The sequence below is a fragment of the Cryptomeria japonica genome, chromosome 3 (genome assembly GCF_030272615.1).
Source record: "Cryptomeria japonica chromosome 3, Sugi_1.0, whole genome shotgun sequence".
Taxonomy (NCBI): domain Eukaryota; kingdom Viridiplantae; phylum Streptophyta; class Pinopsida; order Cupressales; family Cupressaceae; genus Cryptomeria; species Cryptomeria japonica.
Genome location: NC_081407.1, coordinates 345,572,463 through 345,593,190, shown reverse-complemented (window position 1 = coordinate 345,593,190; position 20,728 = coordinate 345,572,463).

Genomic DNA, 20,728 nt, shown 5'->3' with positions numbered 1-20,728 from the left:
CTCGACACCAACAATGATACAAGTAAAAATATTTATACAATTAGTTCCACATATGTGGCATGATTACATTCCATCCAATAAGGAGGTCCAATTTACACATTATGATTACAAGATAATAAGACTCAACTGTCCTCACTTACACTTTTCAACATTTGAATGAAACTAAATGCATGAGGTAAATGCAAGAAGGGAAGAAGAATCCAAGAGCCAACTTAATCCACAATCTTCAAATCTCTAATCCCCAACCATGGTTTTCATCCCACCCTACTATGTGGAATCAAAAGACACTCCCGCCATGCTAGGTGTCACAAGGCCCAATCACACACACAGGGAGAAGGTATACACTCACGTTAGTCGCAAAGTAGACATGGCATTCAAATTTGCATCATATTCACATTCTCAACACAAGTAAAGGATAGGGTTTCACTTAGCATCCAATGAGCTAACTCTGGGAGATGGGAAGAAGCAAAGCCATCATAATGGTCTTACGTACCCGCCAAGTAGAGCACCACTAATACCCCTCACAAGAGAAGAGGTAAGCTACTAATACAATCATATTAGGTCACTCAATGAATACGAGAGGTGAAAAACCAACAAAATTCCCAAGAGTAGCTCAAGGATAGGAGACCAAATCAAGAAAACATCTCATTTCCAAACTAAAAATCGGTACAGAAAACAATGCACAATAATTTTAACATTCAAATGTAACAACATAATTTCATTTGGTTTGATTCATCATTTCATGAAGTAAACTTCTTATCTCATGTTAAAATTCCTCATGGATCTTTCACAATTTCAAAATTTATAAAATATTTTCAATTAAAACACATACAATTCCTCAAAAATCCATTGAAGAAAAGCTTAAAAAATTAATTTTCAAATCTCAAAACTCTAAAGATACGCTTTCATTACAAACATGCCCAACACCCATTCTAAACCATAAAATTCATGTTTTATTCAATTCTCAAAAATTTGGGTAGAATAGCCCCCATATTTGGAAAATTTGAAAAATTTCTCCTATAAAATCCTACATCTACTTAAAATTTGAAAGCAATGGGGACAATTTTCCTACCTCCCCAATCATATTCAAAACATTTAGAAATAGAAACAAAGAAAAATTGAGAAGATATGAGCAAAATACTTCAATCTTGATTAAAAAAATATCAATTGACAAATAATATGCACACGACAAACAAATGAAGGATTCTATACAGACACACGCCTATGTATTCATTTCTAACTCAATGCAACTGATCTAACTCAATTCCACTCAAAATTCCTCACTCAATCAACAAACTCTTTTCATACAACATGAAAATGAGGGATTCCATGTAGACACGCGTCCATGCATCCTTTCCTAACCCAATGCAACTGACCTCACTCAATTATGCTTAAAATTCCTCACTCAATAAAAAAAAGACTTTCCGATAAAAAGAGGGGTTTTGCACACACATTTATCTCCAAAACAAAGAATATACAAAATAACAAAGCCCTTTTTCTTTTATTTCTTCTCATTTCCAAAAATAAAATAAAATATTATAATTTAATCTTCCTTCCATTTCACCTTGGAACCCAAAACAGAGATTTAAATATATATATATTGACATTCAGCATTACTATCTATCATTTATGCCCATATAATGATATAAGCCTATTTCAAAATTAAATTATTAAAAACAAAAATTAAATTAAATTGTGAAAACTAGTTTTTCCAAATTAATTGTAACATGCACTCTTGACCCCAAAGTCCTTTCAAAAATATAATAATCTAAATTTACTCATGTTCTTTTTGCTTAGACCCAACAATTCATTTAAAACTATAAAAAACATATTTTTATATTTAATTTATGGAAATATGAATTTAACCAAATATTAAAACATATACATATATTGGCATTCACATAGGGTTGGGTCTTTTAGATTCCTACCATAAATGGTATCTAGGTCTATATGGATAAAAAATAGGGTATCACACTCATATCAAGTACGACGGATAAGGCAAGTAATTGCGGCCACGCTAGGGTATGATCAAACCTGTTAGGTGAAGTCAATACCTTGTACATGTTACCACTTAACACACACATCAAGTGTACTTGCTCCATATAAACATCAATAACCAAAGCATCAAATCATTAGTGAATTGAACCTAACATCATATCCACAATCTCATTACATTTAAACGATACAATCATGATAGCCTTTGACTACAACATCAATATCTATGCACATGATCATGAACTGCAACATAATTTGGCAAGCTTGCAACACATAGACATTTCACAAAATCTCTATATTATCCACTTTTAGACTATGTGATCACCATACACATAGCATAGCGATAGACACCAAGACATAACAGAGACACCTATACCAAAAAAACCAAACAAAGACAACACCATTAAGGAAGCTCTAGGATGCTTGCGTGCATTATACCCATCCCATGTGAGGGAGATTTCCAATGCTTGTAAACTCTATTATGCACACAATTACCAAACACATTACTAGTTCGACAAGATCCTTCTGCCATCTCCAACCCATGAATTTTTGATACTTTTTTTACCTTGGCGCACCTCAAGGCTCGAACGATATTCCCACCTTCCAAAACAGGCAGAGTATGCCCACAAATAACTTTTAGCATGCCTTTATGTAGAGATATTACCAAGGTTCTCATCACCAAGCTTGTATCTTTGCTGAAGGCATCCAAGGAATGGACATTTTCCATCAGTGCTAAAGTCCTCATGTTTAACAGTTGCAAATCTATTCCAACTCCTGTAAACAACTTCTTGTATCTCACCTCTGAATAGGAAGTTCATTTTTTCTCCATTTCCTCCTCAAATCCAGAATCCAGATGAATAAGCAGAGCTTCCAGACTTTCCTCTATCTCCATATCCACCACCACATCATGTAATTTCTTTGCAAAATTCCCAATATTGGTAGTTCCTGTATATTAAAACTGCTTAAATGGAAAATTACAATAAAAGAAAACTTAAGATGAGTTAATTGTGCTCCTTTTCCTATTCAAGTTGTACAAGGTAAGAATTTATTCCAACGCTCTTTTCCTTGTCCATTCTTCATGTCACACTGTGTCATACTTTCAACTGATTTCGAAGTGATTTTTTTGTCTGTAATCTGTTTTCTTTCTTTATTCTTTTGGTTCCACTGTTTTTTTCCAATCTTTTGTTTGTCTTCCTTTTTAACCAAAACTACAATCATACCATGCATTGAGCTAATAACTAAGGGTGTTAACTGTTCAATTTTTATTTTTTAATGATATGGTAGCCTTTATTTTGGCATAGGATGTCTCACTCCCGAATTACAATGCACAATGATTCTTACTTCATAAATGTGGTAATAAATTCACACTATTGATCTGTTCAGTTTGTTTGTCAGATAATCAACTGTTGTCATGCTTGAAGTAGGAATTGTGAAGAGTATAATACCTGCATTGTCATTGTTGGTGCCACAGTAGTATTGATAGGCAAAATGTTGCACAAGATTGTAGTTGTGCTTTGTGAAAATATTAATCATAGCAGATGGCTATACACACAGGCCATCTCCCGAAAGAAAATTTGGATCAAATCTTCCTTTACATACTCTCCTCAATTGTATCACTTGACTATGCATTAAGCATCACATTGTGTCTTCGAGTAAATGAAAAATGACTACAATGCTAGACTTAGAGATGGGCCAGAGCAGAAGCAAGTCTAGCAACAAGGGGTTTGAGTAAGCTTAATTAGTTGAGAATCTAAAGCAGGAGCATGTGGAAGTTGTCATGCCTTTGCTTCAGCTCAAGGAGTACTTTCAAGCAGTTGTTGACGTCTTGTGATTCTCCCTTGTGTATTTAGGATATCTATTTGACTAATAATAAGAGGTGGGATGGGGGTGGAAGCAAATGCCTTCTCCCACAGTCCAGGAGTTTTGTCTAAGACCATGGAACCCCCGGTTGCTATACAAGTAGCTTTGGGGGTCTTGCATAAACTTGCAGTACATGCAATGTGTAATAACTTAGGTTTCAGTTTTATTTCTGAGTAAATTTTGAAATGTTTTTGGTTTTGTAGTAATTTGATGCTTTTGAATTTTGAAGATTATGGACAGATAAAGGTATGGTAAAGCAAGCTAATTTACCTTGCAAGAAATCTGCAAATATTACTAGATCTGTGTTTTTGTGTTTTCTAATGCAATAAGGATGAATGCAACTTATGATGCAAATGTTTCCTAAATGACCTTTGCCTGTTTGGCTGTTAACTAATTTAACAAAGGAGTAAGAAACCATCCTTGCAACTTCTCACTTTTTTAATGCATTAAAACATCTAAGAAGATAGTTCAGAATTTTTATGTTCTTCAATCCTTTCGGATTTAACTTTCTGTAATAGTTATGCAATTGCAGGTTATAACGTTAATGTGGGAATATGTGTTTGCCCTTTTCTCTATCTTGTAATGTTGAGTGCAGATCTAGATGCCTGAGGATATATTTAGATGCAAATGCAAAGTAAGCTAAATACAAAAAGATCATGCATCACAAACTTATTTAGCCAAGATTTGCACAATGAAAATCCCAAGGAAACTAATAAGTTGTTATTGATAGTTCTCAAACACGGAAAGTTATGACAACAATGTTCGAAAATGTTTCAATTTGATCTATAAGTACTGAGTTAGATGAAAGCTTTAATGGGAGCCTTTTACACATACAAAAGTTTGTGAGGTTTGAGAAATAGACTTATATAAGGGCTGCAACATTCACATAGAGGATCTTGTTTTGACAAAGAAACATGTGTTAAATGTTCACAATAGAGTTTGAGAAAATTCCTCAGCAATCCTAAGATGATAGAAAAGGCTCGAAATGAAGGGGAATGTCTAGAAGCATCAAGGTCACACATAAAGAGTTGTAGTTGAAACAAGGTATGAGTAAATGAGGAATGTGTGGGAATAGGTGTAAATAGGGGTAAATAAAAGTAGGTAGATATTGCGCTACAAGTCAAACCAAGTATAAGAATATGGCACTTGTCAATATGTAATTACAATTAAGACATTCATTGAAGGTGATCAGAAAACTAAATGGGAATTGGTATGGATAATACAAATTTCACTATTATGTCCCTTTTCATAGTTTTATTTTCTATATCCTTCTTCTCATAATACAAAGATGAATCATCAATATCCAAACACATAAAAAAATACCCTTATAAAAGGATATAATAATTCTTCTCGTCTTATAGTTGGTACGAAAATTCCATTCAAATCTACAAAATAACAAAAAGGTGTTGAGTAGATATCACATCATGATCAAAATAAGCACAAATATGTAAAGTAATTTCTACTATCAATAAAAAATGACAAGTAGAGAGAAGGATTAGAAATTCCACATGTATGGAAATCTATACAATAATAGTTTCCATGATGTAGTAAGTGGTGTGGATTCAAGCAATCCATATTTGTGATAGAATTCCACATGATGTGGCAAAGTTATGGTGCTTCGCACAATGTGGGCAATGCAATCAATGCAATGTGTGATGCAACATTATGATCAATCTACACTTTGATGTGGAAAATGCAATATAGCTCATGTGATGTGAGTTTGTAATGCAATAAATCTCCACAAAAATAAAGAAACATATGATGTTCATGGTGGTAGGCAAAGAGTGGCCAAAAGCATGTTTTAAGTCATAATGCATTCATGCTACTAAAAGCTTGATAAAGCCTTAATTAGTTCATTTTATAACATAATCATACTATTTTGAAAAAAAAACAAAAAAAAACCATCATAAACCCTTTTTTCTTCTTCTTGTTTTCCTTCAACTTCCTATCTCACAAATTCAACATTGTTGTGTTGGATACAAAGTAAATTTATTCCATTTTCTTCTTTTAAGGTTGTAATTTCACTAAATTCTTCTAGTGCTAAATGATCGCATGACTTATTTTTAAAAATTTTAAAAATAAACACGTTGAAACCTTAAACTTGAGAAAAATGTGGAAGAAGAGCAAGAAAAAGAAAATCCCACAATGAATGTCCTCCCACACTTCTCATAAACCCTTTGTAAATCAAAGAAGACCTAAGGAGAATACATAAAAATTGGTTAGGACATTGAAAGAGTCCACATCAAACCCTCACCATGCATCATTGGCAAATGTCTTGGAATCATTGATGGGCCAAGCTGATATGTTGACAAGTAATATCAATAAGTGTAAAAATATATAGGGAATATTGCCCTTAATCTTGTGGCAAAATTACTCTATGCTAAATTAAAACTAAAAGAAATAACAAAAGACAAAACATGCATTTTTTTACGGATCCTAAATCCAAGGCATCACTTGCATTGAGCTATAATAAATTCTACATTCATTGGTGTACTTACAATGAAATAAAGTAGTTTCTTGGACAAATGGGTGGTCTTTGACCAACTTACTATAAGATTATAAAATGCATACTCTACAATTGCATTTCTTGTGCTTTATACTTGTTTCAGTTTGTCTGTTGTTATATATTTTAACTTTTCCTATTGGCTTCTTGTGTTTAGTACTAGTTCTAATTCTCCTTTGTCATCCCAACCTCCTCCTTGTAGATTTTATTTCAATCTAATTTTTCCCCCTTTATTTTTCCTTTTCTAGTTGTTTTTTCCCTTTTCCCTTTACACTTTCCTTATAACCACTTTTAGATAATCCCCTTTACCCTTGATTTCTCTTTGAAAATTAAACTTCCTTGAACTTAGTGACCAATCCTTGGTTGTAGGTAATTACTAGTTGACTTGATCTTTTTCTCCAAAAGCTCAAATTTTAATATAATTTTCATCTAGTAAGGTTGCTTAGAGTGATTTAGTTTCTTTGCCAAAATTCCCCACAAAAACTTAATGAAACAAATTCCTTTCCCTCATTTTAAATGGCAAATACTAAGCTTTCAATTAAGAAATTAGTTGAGGAATATTTTGAACATGGAGTGAGCCAGTGTTGGTGTTTACCATAACTCTAGAGTGAGTTATCCTTCACATCAAGGTCTACAAGTTTTTTTTAATAGAAAACCTCTTTGTTTTAGTATAGATTTTCATATTTTTACATTATTTAAGTATTTTCTGTTTGGTTTTACTAACAATTTTCCTTAATTTTCCCTCTAATCTACCTATGCCCTTGCTCTAGTTCTCCTTATTAGAGGCCATACCTTTCCCATTATTTCCATTTTTACTTTGTTGTATTTTTTTCATTTCCCATCTTCCCTTTGCTCCTTTACAAGCCTTAGGGCATTGTAGCTCAACTTTCATTCATTCCTTCATTGGACCTCTTCACCTTTATACCAAATAAATATTTTCTACCCCTCATTAGTTTTGTTTCCTTTGGCTTTCATTTTGTTTCTTTTGATTTTTATTTTGTTTCCTTTCATCCCATAGTCCACCTCTTTCCTTTAGAAATCCTTAATCACCTAGTTTCAATTTTGTATTCAAATTCATTGTAAATATAGACTTACTCCTTGAATTAGTATTCTCTATATTTTATTTATCCCTCTCTATCCTATTTTCTCATATTTCCCTCTTGATCATTCTCCCAACCTTGCCTTTGTTGCGTCTTCTTTGTCTTTGTTTCTAAGTGATTTCAATACCATTTTTACATAATGTAGTATGGAGTTTTTCTTTTCAATTTAAACTAGCTGATACAATTTATTGTATCCCATCTAATTGATTTCAATATCGATTTTGCACCTTGACAAATGCAATTGTTATTTTAAAGAATAAGATATTATTTTTTATATAAATTTTCTTTTAGTAGATTAGACAATTTATTTACAATAAGATGAAAATTATGAAATTATAAAAAGTCCATAACCATTTATGTATGAAATTTAAATTAAATGAATTAAAATTTTTAAAAATATTTTAAATTATATGAAACAATGTAATTTAATAATATGGAATAATATATATATATATTTTGGTAGATAATAGGTCGAAGCCGCAGTATTTTGAATTATTATTATTATGTTTGATTAGATTGACCCTAGACCTTCCCCATTTTTATGGAAGGCCAAGAGTCACAACTTATAATTCATTTTAGATGTCCCTATTGGGAATTGAACTTGGGTCTCCACAATGAGAACCTCGCGTTTTAACTAGTTAAGCTCAATCCCTTGGACATATGGAATAATATAATTTTATTATGTAAGAAGTACTGGAATTATTTCATGTAAAGTTTTTGATTAAGTAAAAACAGGTTTTAGGGGGCCCGAAACCCGATTACAATTTGAAATATGAGCATGAAAGAGACGAAACAAAATAGCTGCAAAAAACCAGCAGCTAAGAAAAAGACAACAAGAAGCCAACAAGAAGTTGGCTCCAAACCCAGCATTACAAATTAATTGAAAACTTTAATAGATTCCTCAGCATTCTGAACCAAGAGCATCATCGCCTTGGCCACTTCCCTCAGGTCGTTGTTTTCCCCTCTCAGCTGGCTATCTTTTGTATTGATCTCCATCCAAGTAGTGTTCTGCCTTGTTCTACGCTTGGGAGTCTGGTGGGTGGTGCTGGAAGTTGGAATATCATCAATGATAACTAGATTCTTTTCCTGATTTTTTCTTTCCAGATGATCCACCAAAGCATTCATGTTCTGTGATGAGACTTTGAGGACCTGGAGACTATGGTTCATGAAGTTGTTTAGAGCCTTCTCGGTACGGGCAACCCGGGTGTTGATGTTGTCTTTATCCTTTTCAACCTGTTCTTTCAAAGTTCTTATAACATCCTCCAGGTGTTTCAAATCCCCTTTGATCAAATCTTTTTCCAGCCAATCCTCCATCTCGATTTCCTCTTCAGCTTCACTGGTTTCCGTCTCATCATTCTTTTTCCCAGAGTCCTTAATCAACTTATTAATCTTGTTTTCCAACTCCCTCTATTTACTTTGCATGCTAGTAATGTTGTCGACAACCCATTTCTGGAAGTTGAAGGACTCCAGAGTACAGTTACAGCAGTATTCAAGATGGTGTTCACAGAATCCGTACCTTGTTCAGTGCCCACAAAGTTAGGATTGTCATCCTCCTTAGAATTCAGAGCAACATTCCTGCTGTCCGAGCCCATAGGGTTAGAGTGAGGGTTTTTAGAATTACCCCCTTCATCCTCTTCACCAATTTTCTCATCCTTTTCATACTCCATATCAGTTTCAAAATCCTTACCCTTTTCCTCCTCCACATCACAGTGCACCTTCGTTTCCACATTATCTATGTCAGCTCTCCTTTTTTTGTGGGTAGAGGCATTAGGCTGATCCTCATCCGAATCTGAATCTTTGCCGCTCTCAGAGATATGAGCATTCGTGATCAAAGGGTCATCTTTGGTCGCCCTAGCCTTGTCCTTCAGATGTTCATAAATGAGCAATATAAGCCCCTGGTGGGCTATAGGGTAAGAGTTAGGCTTTTTAGCGTGGTCAACACGAATCTCATTCAAAGAGGACGCTAAATAAAAAGGCAGGGATATTTTGGCCCCATGACAGAAGTGGTTCAAAATAGCAAAGTGATAGTTATAGATTTTGTAAATCTACTGTCAACAGTTAAACACTCCATTAAAACCCTTAAAACTTTTTGCCAAAAGGGATTTACCTGCTGGGGAATGTAATAGGAAATGTTGTCTTTCTTCACAAGCTTGCCCTTCTCATCCTCCAATTTCGGGAAGATTTTGAATGCTTTAGCTGCATACTTCTGATCTCTGTAGAATTTGGTGCCCTCCTTCTGAAGACCCGTGACCTCTGCGACCAGGTTCTCATCAATTTGCCATATCTCCCCGAACAAGGTGACTCTGTTGTTACTCCAGCATCTGGCAAAACCGTGAGAAATAGAATTTCTGCTTCCGTGAAGCTTTTCCATATAGTCAGTAAAGCCATATCTATGAAGTCTTCTCCAGACTTTTCGTTCACTCTTCCAATTTTTGCATCCTGGGGGCTCGTTCTTGTTTAAATTACCACCCATTTTGAGCTCCAGGTAGAAGTACTAGCAGCTATAATTCACAGTCTGCAGATGAAACCCCAAATGCTTGTAAATTCTGGAGTTACATAACAAAGACTCTTTTGTTGTTTTGAAACTTATGTTTATGGCCGCACAAACCCAACAATTATGATTATAATCTTCCTCACACATATGATCATGGAAATGATGCCAAAAAGCACTCATTAACTGGCAGTTAATCCACCCCCAAAATCTGTCTTTGGAATTCATTCCCCAAAATATAATCATGATATTAACTTGACCCATTGATACGATCAAAATATAATTGCTCTTTAACCTCCCTTTTACAATGAGTTTCTCCAATATATTTAACATCATTCTCTAAATTGACCCCTTCATTTGCTAAGAGATCCACAACCTTATTGCCTTCTCTTAGAGTATGAGTTATACTAACATAGTTATTTAACAAATATTTAGCACTTTTAACTAAGTTAGTAATATTCCAAGAGATAGAGCTTGTACCTTTGAGGGCTTGGATGTTGTATAAGGAGTCCCCTTCGAGCCAGATTTTTTTGAATTTGAATCCCTGAGCAAGTTGGAGGCTTTTTAACATGGCCAAAGCTTCGGCCACATGATTATTTTGGACCCCAAAAGGAGAGGCAAAAGCTACAATGCAGACTCCTTGAGCATTTCTAATTACTCCTCCACCACCAGACTTCCCAGGGTTGACCTTAGCCGCCCCATCGAAATTCACCTTTATCCAATCATGATCAGGAAAGTGCCAAACAATATTATCTCTCCTATTATTATTGTCAGATCTATAGACTTTATGTATTAGATTCCATTCAGTGAGGATTTTTTTTTCCATATCATTCACATCAGTAACAAACCATTGCTTATTATTCTTGTGAGGAATATTGATGTTCTCTTTTATAGCCCTACAAATTTTTTCAAAAACCACCTGAGAGTTACACTTAGCTTCCCTAAATATTCTATTATTTCTTTCTTTCCAAATGCCCTAGCAAATCATGGGGAGGGTCAAAGACCAAAGGTTTCTGATAAGCTGGCATTTGGTGGGGAAGTTCCATTGCCAAATAATATCCTTGTTACTCTTATTCATAACCCAATTAACTTTCCATTTCTCCCACATCTTACACCAAATTTCCCAGGTAAAGGAATAGTGAAAAAAGAGATGATCAACTGATTCTTCCTCTTTCTGGCATAGTTCGCATCTGTTAGGGAATTTGAAACCTCTTCGGACCAAGTTGTCAAGAGTAAGGGTATTATTATGAGAAGCAAGCCAAAAGAAAATATTGACTTTAGGGATCAGAATGTTGTTCCAAACTTTACTCCAAATGGGATTACTGGTCTGAGAAAAAGTGTTTTTGTAGGCAGAGGCAACCGTAAATTCACCTCTAGGATTACTTTTCCATAGAAAAACATCATCATAGTCTTTGTTAGGAGAAAAGGACAACAACTCCTTCTGGAGTAAGGCAAAACTAGAGTGAATAACATCAAGCTTCACCCATTTGTCCTCCTTCCAGTAGTCACACACCATAAGCCCAAACCTCCTTTTACATTCCTCAATAACTTGACTGTTGTCTTGATCATAAAGAGCATCATTCTTCATCCAAGGGTCCTCCCAAAACCTTATTCTGTCGCCTTTTCCTAGGACTCATCCAGCTCCAGCTTTGGCCACTTTTATGGATTTGATAATATTGTTCCAAATAAAGGATCCAATAGGAATGTCTTCAGAATTAAGGAACCCTTGGATTGGTTGATTCTAAATATATTTATCAAACCATATTTGATTCCAATCTTTCTTGGTATCATAAGCTCTCCATAATTGTTTTGCTAGAAGAGCTTTATTAAATGTTTTTAGAGCTTTAATCCCAAACCCTCCTTTGTTTTTTGGTCTACAAACTTTGTCCCAAGCAACCAAGGATATCCTCTTTTTTTCTTCAACTCCTGACCATAAAAATCTCTTCTGGATTTTTTTCAATGCTTCAACAAATTTAGCCGGGATGCCAAACAAGCTGAGGGCATAAATAGGGAGGTTCTGGAGTGTAGCTTGAAGGAGCTGCAATTTCCTAGCTTGAGATAACATGGAACCTTTCCACCCAGCTACTTTTTTGTTGAATTTATCAGTAAGCATGTTCCAAAAAGAATTTGGGGGAGTTAAACCCAAGGGAAGACCCAGATAGGTGGAAGGGAGCATTTCCACCTTGTACCCAATAATTTTAGCAATCTTCTATTGTCTTATGATCAGAGTATTCATGAAATATATAGCCGATTTGTCGCAATTGACTTGCTGACCAGTAGCCAAAGCATAGGAATTAAGAGCAGTTTTGAAGGCCCCAGCCTCCCTAACGGAGGAATATCCCATGAGGACAGTGTCATCAACAAACTGTTGATGAGAGCAAAAAACATTAGCAGAGGAAGGTTGAAGGCCTTTGATGGTTTTACTCAATTTCAGTTTGTAAATCAATCTGCTCATGCTCTCAGCCAAAATGGTGAAAAAAATAGGAGATATGGGATCTCCTTGTCTGAGCCCCCTTGATGACTTGAAGAATTTTGTAGAAGATCCATTAATCAGAATGGAAAACATAGGAGTGGTGATCAACTCTCTGATAATTTTTATTATCTTTTCATCAAATCCTAAAGCCTCCATGATTCTGAAAAGAACATGCCAATCCACTCTGTCATAAGCCTTCACCAGATCCAATTTTATCAGGAAGCCTTCTTTTTTAGCAGCATTGAGTGAATGAATGTTCTCATGCACAAGAATGATAGAGTCCAGCATTTAGTGAATGAATGTTCTCATGCACAAGAATGATAGAGTCCAATATTTGCCTGCCAGGAACAAAACCTTTCTGCTCCTCGGAGATGATGAAGGGTAGAACAACCAAAATTCTAGTGGTCAAAACTTTGGATATGATCTTATAGAAAGAGTTACATAGACTTATTGGCCTAAATTTTCCCATAGAATCCACCCCAACAACTTTAGGGATTAGGGCAATAAACGTGGAATTGAGTTCCTTAAGAATTCTTCTAGATCCAAAAAATTCTTTGACTGTATTAACCATGTCTTCTTCCACAATATGCCAAAATTCCTAGAAGAAAAACATAGGGAAGCCATCAGGACTCGGAGCTTTATCCCCTTGAAACGAAAAGACAACTTTTTTAATTTCTCTAGTAGACGAGATAACAGATAGGGCCTTATTCTGAAAAGGATTATTGATCTTGGGAATGATATTAACCAAATTGTGTTGATGGGTATGATCAATGTCCTTGTTACTAGTGAGGAGCTGATTGAAGAAATTGACAGCTTCATCCTTGATTTCATCCTTATTGAGAAGAGTTTTGTCCTCGACAATAAGTCTTGAAATTATATTCCCGGCTTTATGTTTTAAAGATGTCATGTGGAAAAATTTAGTGTTTCTGTCCCCAGCCTCCAGCCAGATTGCCCTGGATCTCTACCTCCAATAGATTTCTTCCCTAGAAATAATGTTGTGAAGTTTGACTAAAACATCATCTTCCATGGCTTTGGAGTATTTTTTATAGCCATCTTTCTGTATAGAATTTTGGATCTGAACCAGATCCTCCTTTAGCTTTTTCTTTGCATCAAAAATATCACCAAAGACCTTCTTGTTCCATATCTTAATGTTGACTTTGATATTTTTAAGTTTTTTGGCCACTTTATACATGGCAGTTCCATTTACATCAATATCCCACCAGTTGGCAATAGATTTTTCAAGATTAGGGTGGGAAATCCACATCTTTTCGAACCGAAAAGGGAAGCTCTGATTATTCTTAAAATTATCAGCAACAAAAGAGATGGGATAATGGTTCGAACCAATTCTATTAATAACAGAAAGGGAGCATCTATGAGAAAGAATCCAGTCATTAGTGACAAGGGATCTATCAAGTCTTACCTGAATGAGATCTTCACCATCCCTTCCGTTAGATGAAATGTAGGATGCCCCATTGAGATCCATATCAATGAGAGCATTGTGATTAATAAAGTCCATCAAGTCAGATCTGTTGTTTGGTTGAGCTTGAGTACCCCCATATTTATCAATGTCTTACAGCGGAGTATTGAAATCTCCCATCACAACCCAGCTGTTCAAAGGGAAAGAATTTCTTTTTTGCCAGATTTTATCCTAGAATTTGCTTCTAGCAGATTTGGAGTTAGGGGCATAGATATTAGTAATGACACATTCCTTTCCATCATAGATGCTTTTAGCTTTCAGGGATAAAATATTGCCATCTTCATCAATCATTTCTCCAGAGATGATTTTCTTGTTCCAGAAAATTGCTACCCCTCCAGATGCTCCATTTGAGCTACTGCCACAAACTCCTCCATTTTTAAAGAAGTTTAATTTCTCCACTTTCTCTTTACTCATTTTGGTTTCCTGTACCAGGATAATATCCGGATTTTCATCTCGAGTGAGGTTCCTTAATATATCCTGTTTATTGAGACCATTTAGGCCTGCGATATTCCAATATATTACCTTCATCTGGAAGCCTGAGGGCAGGATTCCTTTATAGTTCGCTGCCTTCCATCAGCTATGTTTTGCTTGCTCTCATGGTCCCTATGCCATTTCATAGTTTTACGTCCTGGTGGGGATTTTGAAGCACCAAAATCAGCCTTGGACCTGGTTCTAGTTTTCACCCCATTAAGGCCTCCTACCTTCTTGGTTTTTATTTTCTTTCCATTTCCTGTTATGTTTTCTTCTTGTTCCTTACTAGGCTCATCTTTCATATTACTCCATAGTTCTCTTTTCTGGGATGATGTGGGCGTATCAACTCCAATATTCTAGAAGAAAGCATTTAAATTTACCTAAGGCGATCCAAACTTGTTACTCCTTCCAAATTTAATTTCATGTTCTTCAAATTCATCTAGGCACTGTTCATCTATTTTGGATATAGAATCTTGAGAGGCCTCATGATGATAATCAGTGATATTCTCAATCTCACCCTCTTCAAGTGTCTCTTCATTGATTTCATTTTCCTTCTCCTGTGTCTGTAGAGCCTCAAAGGTATTGGTTGTTTTGATCTCAAACTCCCTAATTTCATTCTTTTTGTTCTCCTTCATAGGGGGATTCTTAGGAAGGTCATTTCTATCTCCTTCTGATGGTTATGATATATTGACAGAGCTTCCGCTTTTTCCTTCTAACTTATTACCTTCTTTGTTATTATTCTTTTCTTTCCAAACCTGTTTGTGGATGTTTGTCATCACAGGTTTTTAAGGGTTGCTGGGGTAGGTCCTAGCCCAGTGACCAGCTTTTTTGCAAGAAAAGCACACAAAGGGGAGTGATTCAAACTCTATTGACTGTTCCCATAATCCAGGTTTGGAGCTTATATCAATAGTACTAGGAAGGTTCATATTCTGCAAAATGTTGACACAGATTCGCGCATAAACCACTCTCTTGCGAGCTACTTTTATTGGATCTATTGCAACAAGCTCCCCAAAGGAGTTAGCGATTACTGAGAAAACATCCTCCACCCAGTATTCCAATGGCAACCCTGGCAGCTTTACCCAAACCAGAGCAGATTCAAAGAAAGAGTCATTGAGTTCCATGTTAGGAGACCATTTTCTAACAGATAAAGAAGATTTACCAAACATCCAGGGGCCACCACTTAAAGCAGCTTCCATATCTTCCCCACAAGAGAAAGAGAATACAAAAAAACCTCTGGATAGGGCAGAGACATCAACCTGACCTTCATTCTCCATTTTCTCTTAACAAAAGACCTAACATCCTCAATATTAGGTCAAGGTCCAACAAACTTCCCCACCAGAGTAAAAGCCATTAAAGAAATACTATGATTGATAACTAAATCAGGAATCTCAATAGCAAGTTTACCCGTTTTAATATTTGATATATCTTTCACAAAGGGGAAAGACGATTTACCAGTCGGTTTTCCAGATGCTTTCCTTGCAAAAAGACTACTCCAGGGTTTGGATACTTGTCCCTCCTTGTTGTTTTCTGAGTCAAATTTCATCGTCTCGGGGCTCGATTCTTGGGAATCTTTCATCTTTTTGCAGTCAGGAGGAGGGCCCTGTAGCCGTGGGTCCCCATCCTGTCTTCCATCTTCATCATCCATTGCTTGTCCTTAAGCTGCGGTGGATTCAGAACCAGAGGATCTAACCTCGCTGTTCCCTCCATTTCTCGATTTCAAATTTCTAACTGCATTCTGTGTTCCCTCCATTTTTTTATGATTTAGATTTTTTTTGTTATAATTGATGTATAAAGTTATTTATAGTTTCAAAGAAGTAAAACATATGAACACAACGAACGTTTCTAAATATCAAAACTAATTGAAAGTTAATTTCCAACAATTAAAGTAATTACACTTGTTAGAATTCATGATTGATGAATTCCACAGTGCCCAATAATCACCTGCATGCAAATACCTGCCACGTACAAGAGAAAAACCTACAAACAAGGGAGTGCAAGAATAATTGGAGACAATTGCAAGAAGAATCAAAATTGAATTAACTTGCTAGAATGAATTAATTACACTGAGATCAATCTTTTAATAAATGAGATCAAAACCCTAAGGGTTGAATGCATGAAATAAAATAATTATTAAATGCCTAAAAAAGCTTCCTGAATTTAGCTTAAGTGAAAAAAGAAAAGGCGACTTAATTAATTAATCAATATGATTAAAATAATTAAGTAAATAAAACCTTTTACTCTAACACCCCTCTTAAGATGAATTTAGTGAGTAGCCAAAAAGCTAAATTCATGAAAGCAGCTACATGCAACAATGCAAATTTGGGTTCTGGCAACAAGGCCTGATGAGGTACCCAATCACAACATGCAAATCTTTGTAAAGTGGAGAAAAGGAGAAAACCCAGTGGGAAAAAACTCCTCTCCAAAAAGAGATGGAAAAAAGAAAGTACATATGCAAGTGCATGTCTCAAGAACATGTGTACAACCAATCCCCCCATGAGAGAGGTTTGAGACTCCAAAGCTCCCCTAGAATGATAGAAACCCTATGTCGATAGTCAAACCAATGTGTCTCCAATATGGAAGAAACAAAGGTTGTGGACAAAGAAGGGGATACCCCTAAACAATAAGTGAAACTAGAAGGCCTGGATGATGCTCAAAGGAGAATGCATGATGATGTTGTAATGGAATCCCCAATGATGGTGGAACAACAGATGTGATTAATTTGTCATCTGAGAGGGAATGAACATCCTCTCAAATATCCTCAACAACTGGAATAGGTGGCTCGATGCATGGAGCTACAATGTCAGGCAATGTTGAAGAGGAATCCTACTGAATAGAAGCAATCTCAACATGAGGTGGATGTGTAGAAGTCACAACACTGGTCTCAGGAACAACACATAAGTTCAAGTGACTGACTTCACCTCAACATGCTCTCTTGAAGAAAGAGAGTGATTCTCCGGCAGTGGAGATGGTGGACCAGAATGAGAGAAAGAGTACAAGCGAGAAGAATGATCAACTGTCCATGTTGCAACAATATTACCAGTCTCACTATCTCTGATGTGTACTGAATCTCGGGTGAACTCAACTGTCTTCCTTGTCCCACTGTAAGTAATCTAATAGATGGGGAGAAGGTTAGAGGACAAAGATGGAACACATAATACATCATGAAATGTACCATCATCAATGTTGATAGAACCTTTCCCACATACAATTATAACAGTGTTGTTACCCATCAAAATGTGTGGTGTAGGAGAACCCTGAAAAGATGAGAAAATATCCTGAGAAGATGCCATATGATGTGAAGCACCTGAATCAAGTAACCATCTAGAAGAAGGTGGACTAACTGTGGCACATAATGCATGACCCTTACTTCTATCCTGTCCATTTGTTTGGAATGAAGAAGAAGACCTATAAGAAGTAGAAGAAGAAGGAATATCAATGTTGCTCTTTTGAAGAAGAGTTGTCAAATCTGAAACTTGTTCTGCATATCCATCAATCTTCTTCTCATAGCACTGAGACTCATCATGATTTGACTTGCTGCAATAAGCACACTTAGGTCTACCTTTCTTCGATTTCCCCCCCTTAGGAGGAGGTGGGCTAGAGGACTATTGTGAACTAGAATGTTTCCCAGACTCTTTGGTCTTCGACTTCTGTTTCTGCTTCTGTGACTCTTGAGATGACTGTACAACCAAGGCATGGTTCTGTGATCTAGTGTGAGAGTCCAATTGGGATTTCTAGGCCTGCTCACGAGTCAGACAATCACAAGTCACCTCAAAAGTGGGCATGGTATGACGTGCCCCCATAGCATCCATAGTGGAGAAAAAACAAGAAGAGAAAAACTAAAAATGACATTGAAGCTTAGTGAGAATCAGGTAGATGCACTCTGTATCTGTCTTTGTAGTACCAACACCCTCCAACTAAGATCGCAATGATTTGAGCTTCATTAGGAAGTCATCAATGGTAGGAAAGGAATCAGGTGCCCAAGAAGTCAACTGCCTCAATTTGTAGAGCCCAAAACTTGTTGATGGTGCCAAAGAGAGTCTGAAACTTGATCCACATGGCCCGAGGTGAAGTGCAAATATTCAAGGAAATCATCCCCATGGCCTCATCCATGTGGTTCTGATGCCGCATGATCTCAAATGCACGAGTCAACTGAGGTTGAACCTCATCCAAACAGGACCATAACCCCTTCGCCATGAGAAGGCGAGTCATATGTTCTTTCCAGGTCTAATAACTGTGTGGAGTGAGCCACTCAATAGAGGAAAGGTCTGCCATGTGAAATAGAAGAAAAATGCCCCCCACAATATAGAAACCCAAACCCTAGCACAAATCTAAAAGTTGGAAAGTGCGAAAAAACAAAAAACACAAATGGCTGATCTCTGTGTACTTGATGAATTTTTTGATAAAATTGATTGTAGATCTTAATGGAGCGTTCCAACACCTTTCCAACGCCTATTCATTTGCAAAAGATATGCCCCCGGAAGCGCCAAAAAGTAGTTTTGACTTTGACTGAAAAAAAACCAGGGGCAAAATGACAAAACTAGAAAATATTACCTTCAAATTTAGATCCATCTTGGAAAGAATTTTCTGACGATATATGGTTTGTCCAATTTCGCCTCTGTTTGCTCAAGATATCGCGAAAAAACCACTTGGTTGTCAATAAGACTTGGTAAAAAAAAATTCCACCCCCTGGTGGCTACTTGGCGGAGCGGCCCAACGGAGCGGAGAGCGGGCGACACAGTGGTGGAGTGGCGGGGCGAAGCACGACAGGCTGGGCGACGGTTCTTTGACTGCTGGCAGTTTGGGCTGCCGTCGATGGTGGTTGTTGGAAAGTTGCTAGCGGCTATCCTAGCAGCTGTTGTGGAAGAAACGAGCTCACTGCTGTGGTAGCTGCTGCTAACCGTCGATAGTAAGTCGATTACGAGCCAATTTTTTTTTTTTTTTGACAAAATTTGCTAATTCCGTACCTGTACGACCCGCGGGTAATTTTTTTTTGCCTCATAAGCTGTTGTAGCCCAAATAGGTCGAGTAATATGTCAAAAAGATTGGAAATGCCCTCTGGAAGCCAACAGTGATGTCCTTTTTGGCCCAAAATGCTCCAAAAAAATAGGTGCCCCCCTAGATCGCAAAAATCTGAATTTTCAAATCCTCACAGATCTGATTTTTGAGATTCAAATTGACCCAAGATGCACAAAAAACCTCGCTTTAAGAAAAATCTCAAATTTGACGAACAAGGTGCATCAGGTCTGGAGCTTTGATACCATGTTAGAATTCATGAATGTTGTATTCCCACAAGCCCAGATAATCATCTGCAAGAATACATGTTACATACAAAGGAGAAAATGCACAACAAACAAGAATATTGAAGACAATAACAAGAACTGAATCCTTGATTGAATATTGCTTGATTTACAATGAAGGATATGTCGTCCTTATAAAGAAATCTAATTCTAAAGATAGAAACCCTAAAAATCAATTAATAATTAATAATTAATTAATTATTAATATACCTAAGAGATGCATGCATATTAAATGATTATTAAATGCCTGAAAAACTTCCAAAATTTAGCTTTAATGAAAAAAGAAAAGGTGACTTAATTAATTAATCAATATGATTAAATTAATTAAGTAAATAAAACCTTTTACTCTAACACGCCCCCTTAAGATGAATTTAGGGTGTAGCTAAAAAGCTAATTGCATGAATGCAGCTACATGCAACAAAGACAACTACATGCAAATTTGGGTCCCAACATCAAGGCCCGATGAAGTACCCAATTACAACATGAAAATCTTTGTAAAGTAGAGAAAAGGAGAAAACCCAGGGGGAACAAAATTCCTCTCCAAAAAGAGATGAAGGAAGACCATGAAGCCCTCCAAAAAATGTAGAATCTCTTGTAAATGTTCCTCCATAGGAAGAATGAGAACTAATGCTGCACCAAAAATGCCAAAGTGTGACAAAACCAGGTACCAATGTCGATGGCGATGAATCACTTGCTGCAGATGATAAAGATCAGACATGCAGACCGAGTATGGGAACCATCGATTACACAAACATACTAACATGCTCAATAGAGGAGACAAGTCAAAGGTTTGATATCAAATTCCTAATCTACAATACCAAAGGATTGCATCATATGTATCATAAAAAAGACGAAGGACAAAGAGGTGTGGCACTTTATGATAGTGCGTGTACAACATAGCTCAAAGAAGAAGATCCAACATGAAATGCAACTGTGCAAAACTGGAAAAACATGTAGATGAGGCTACCACCAAATAATGTCCTATAGAAATATTGAAGATGATATGTCTTCTGGTTAGAATATAGCGAAGCGTGAAATTAAGGAAGCCAAAACTCCCCCCC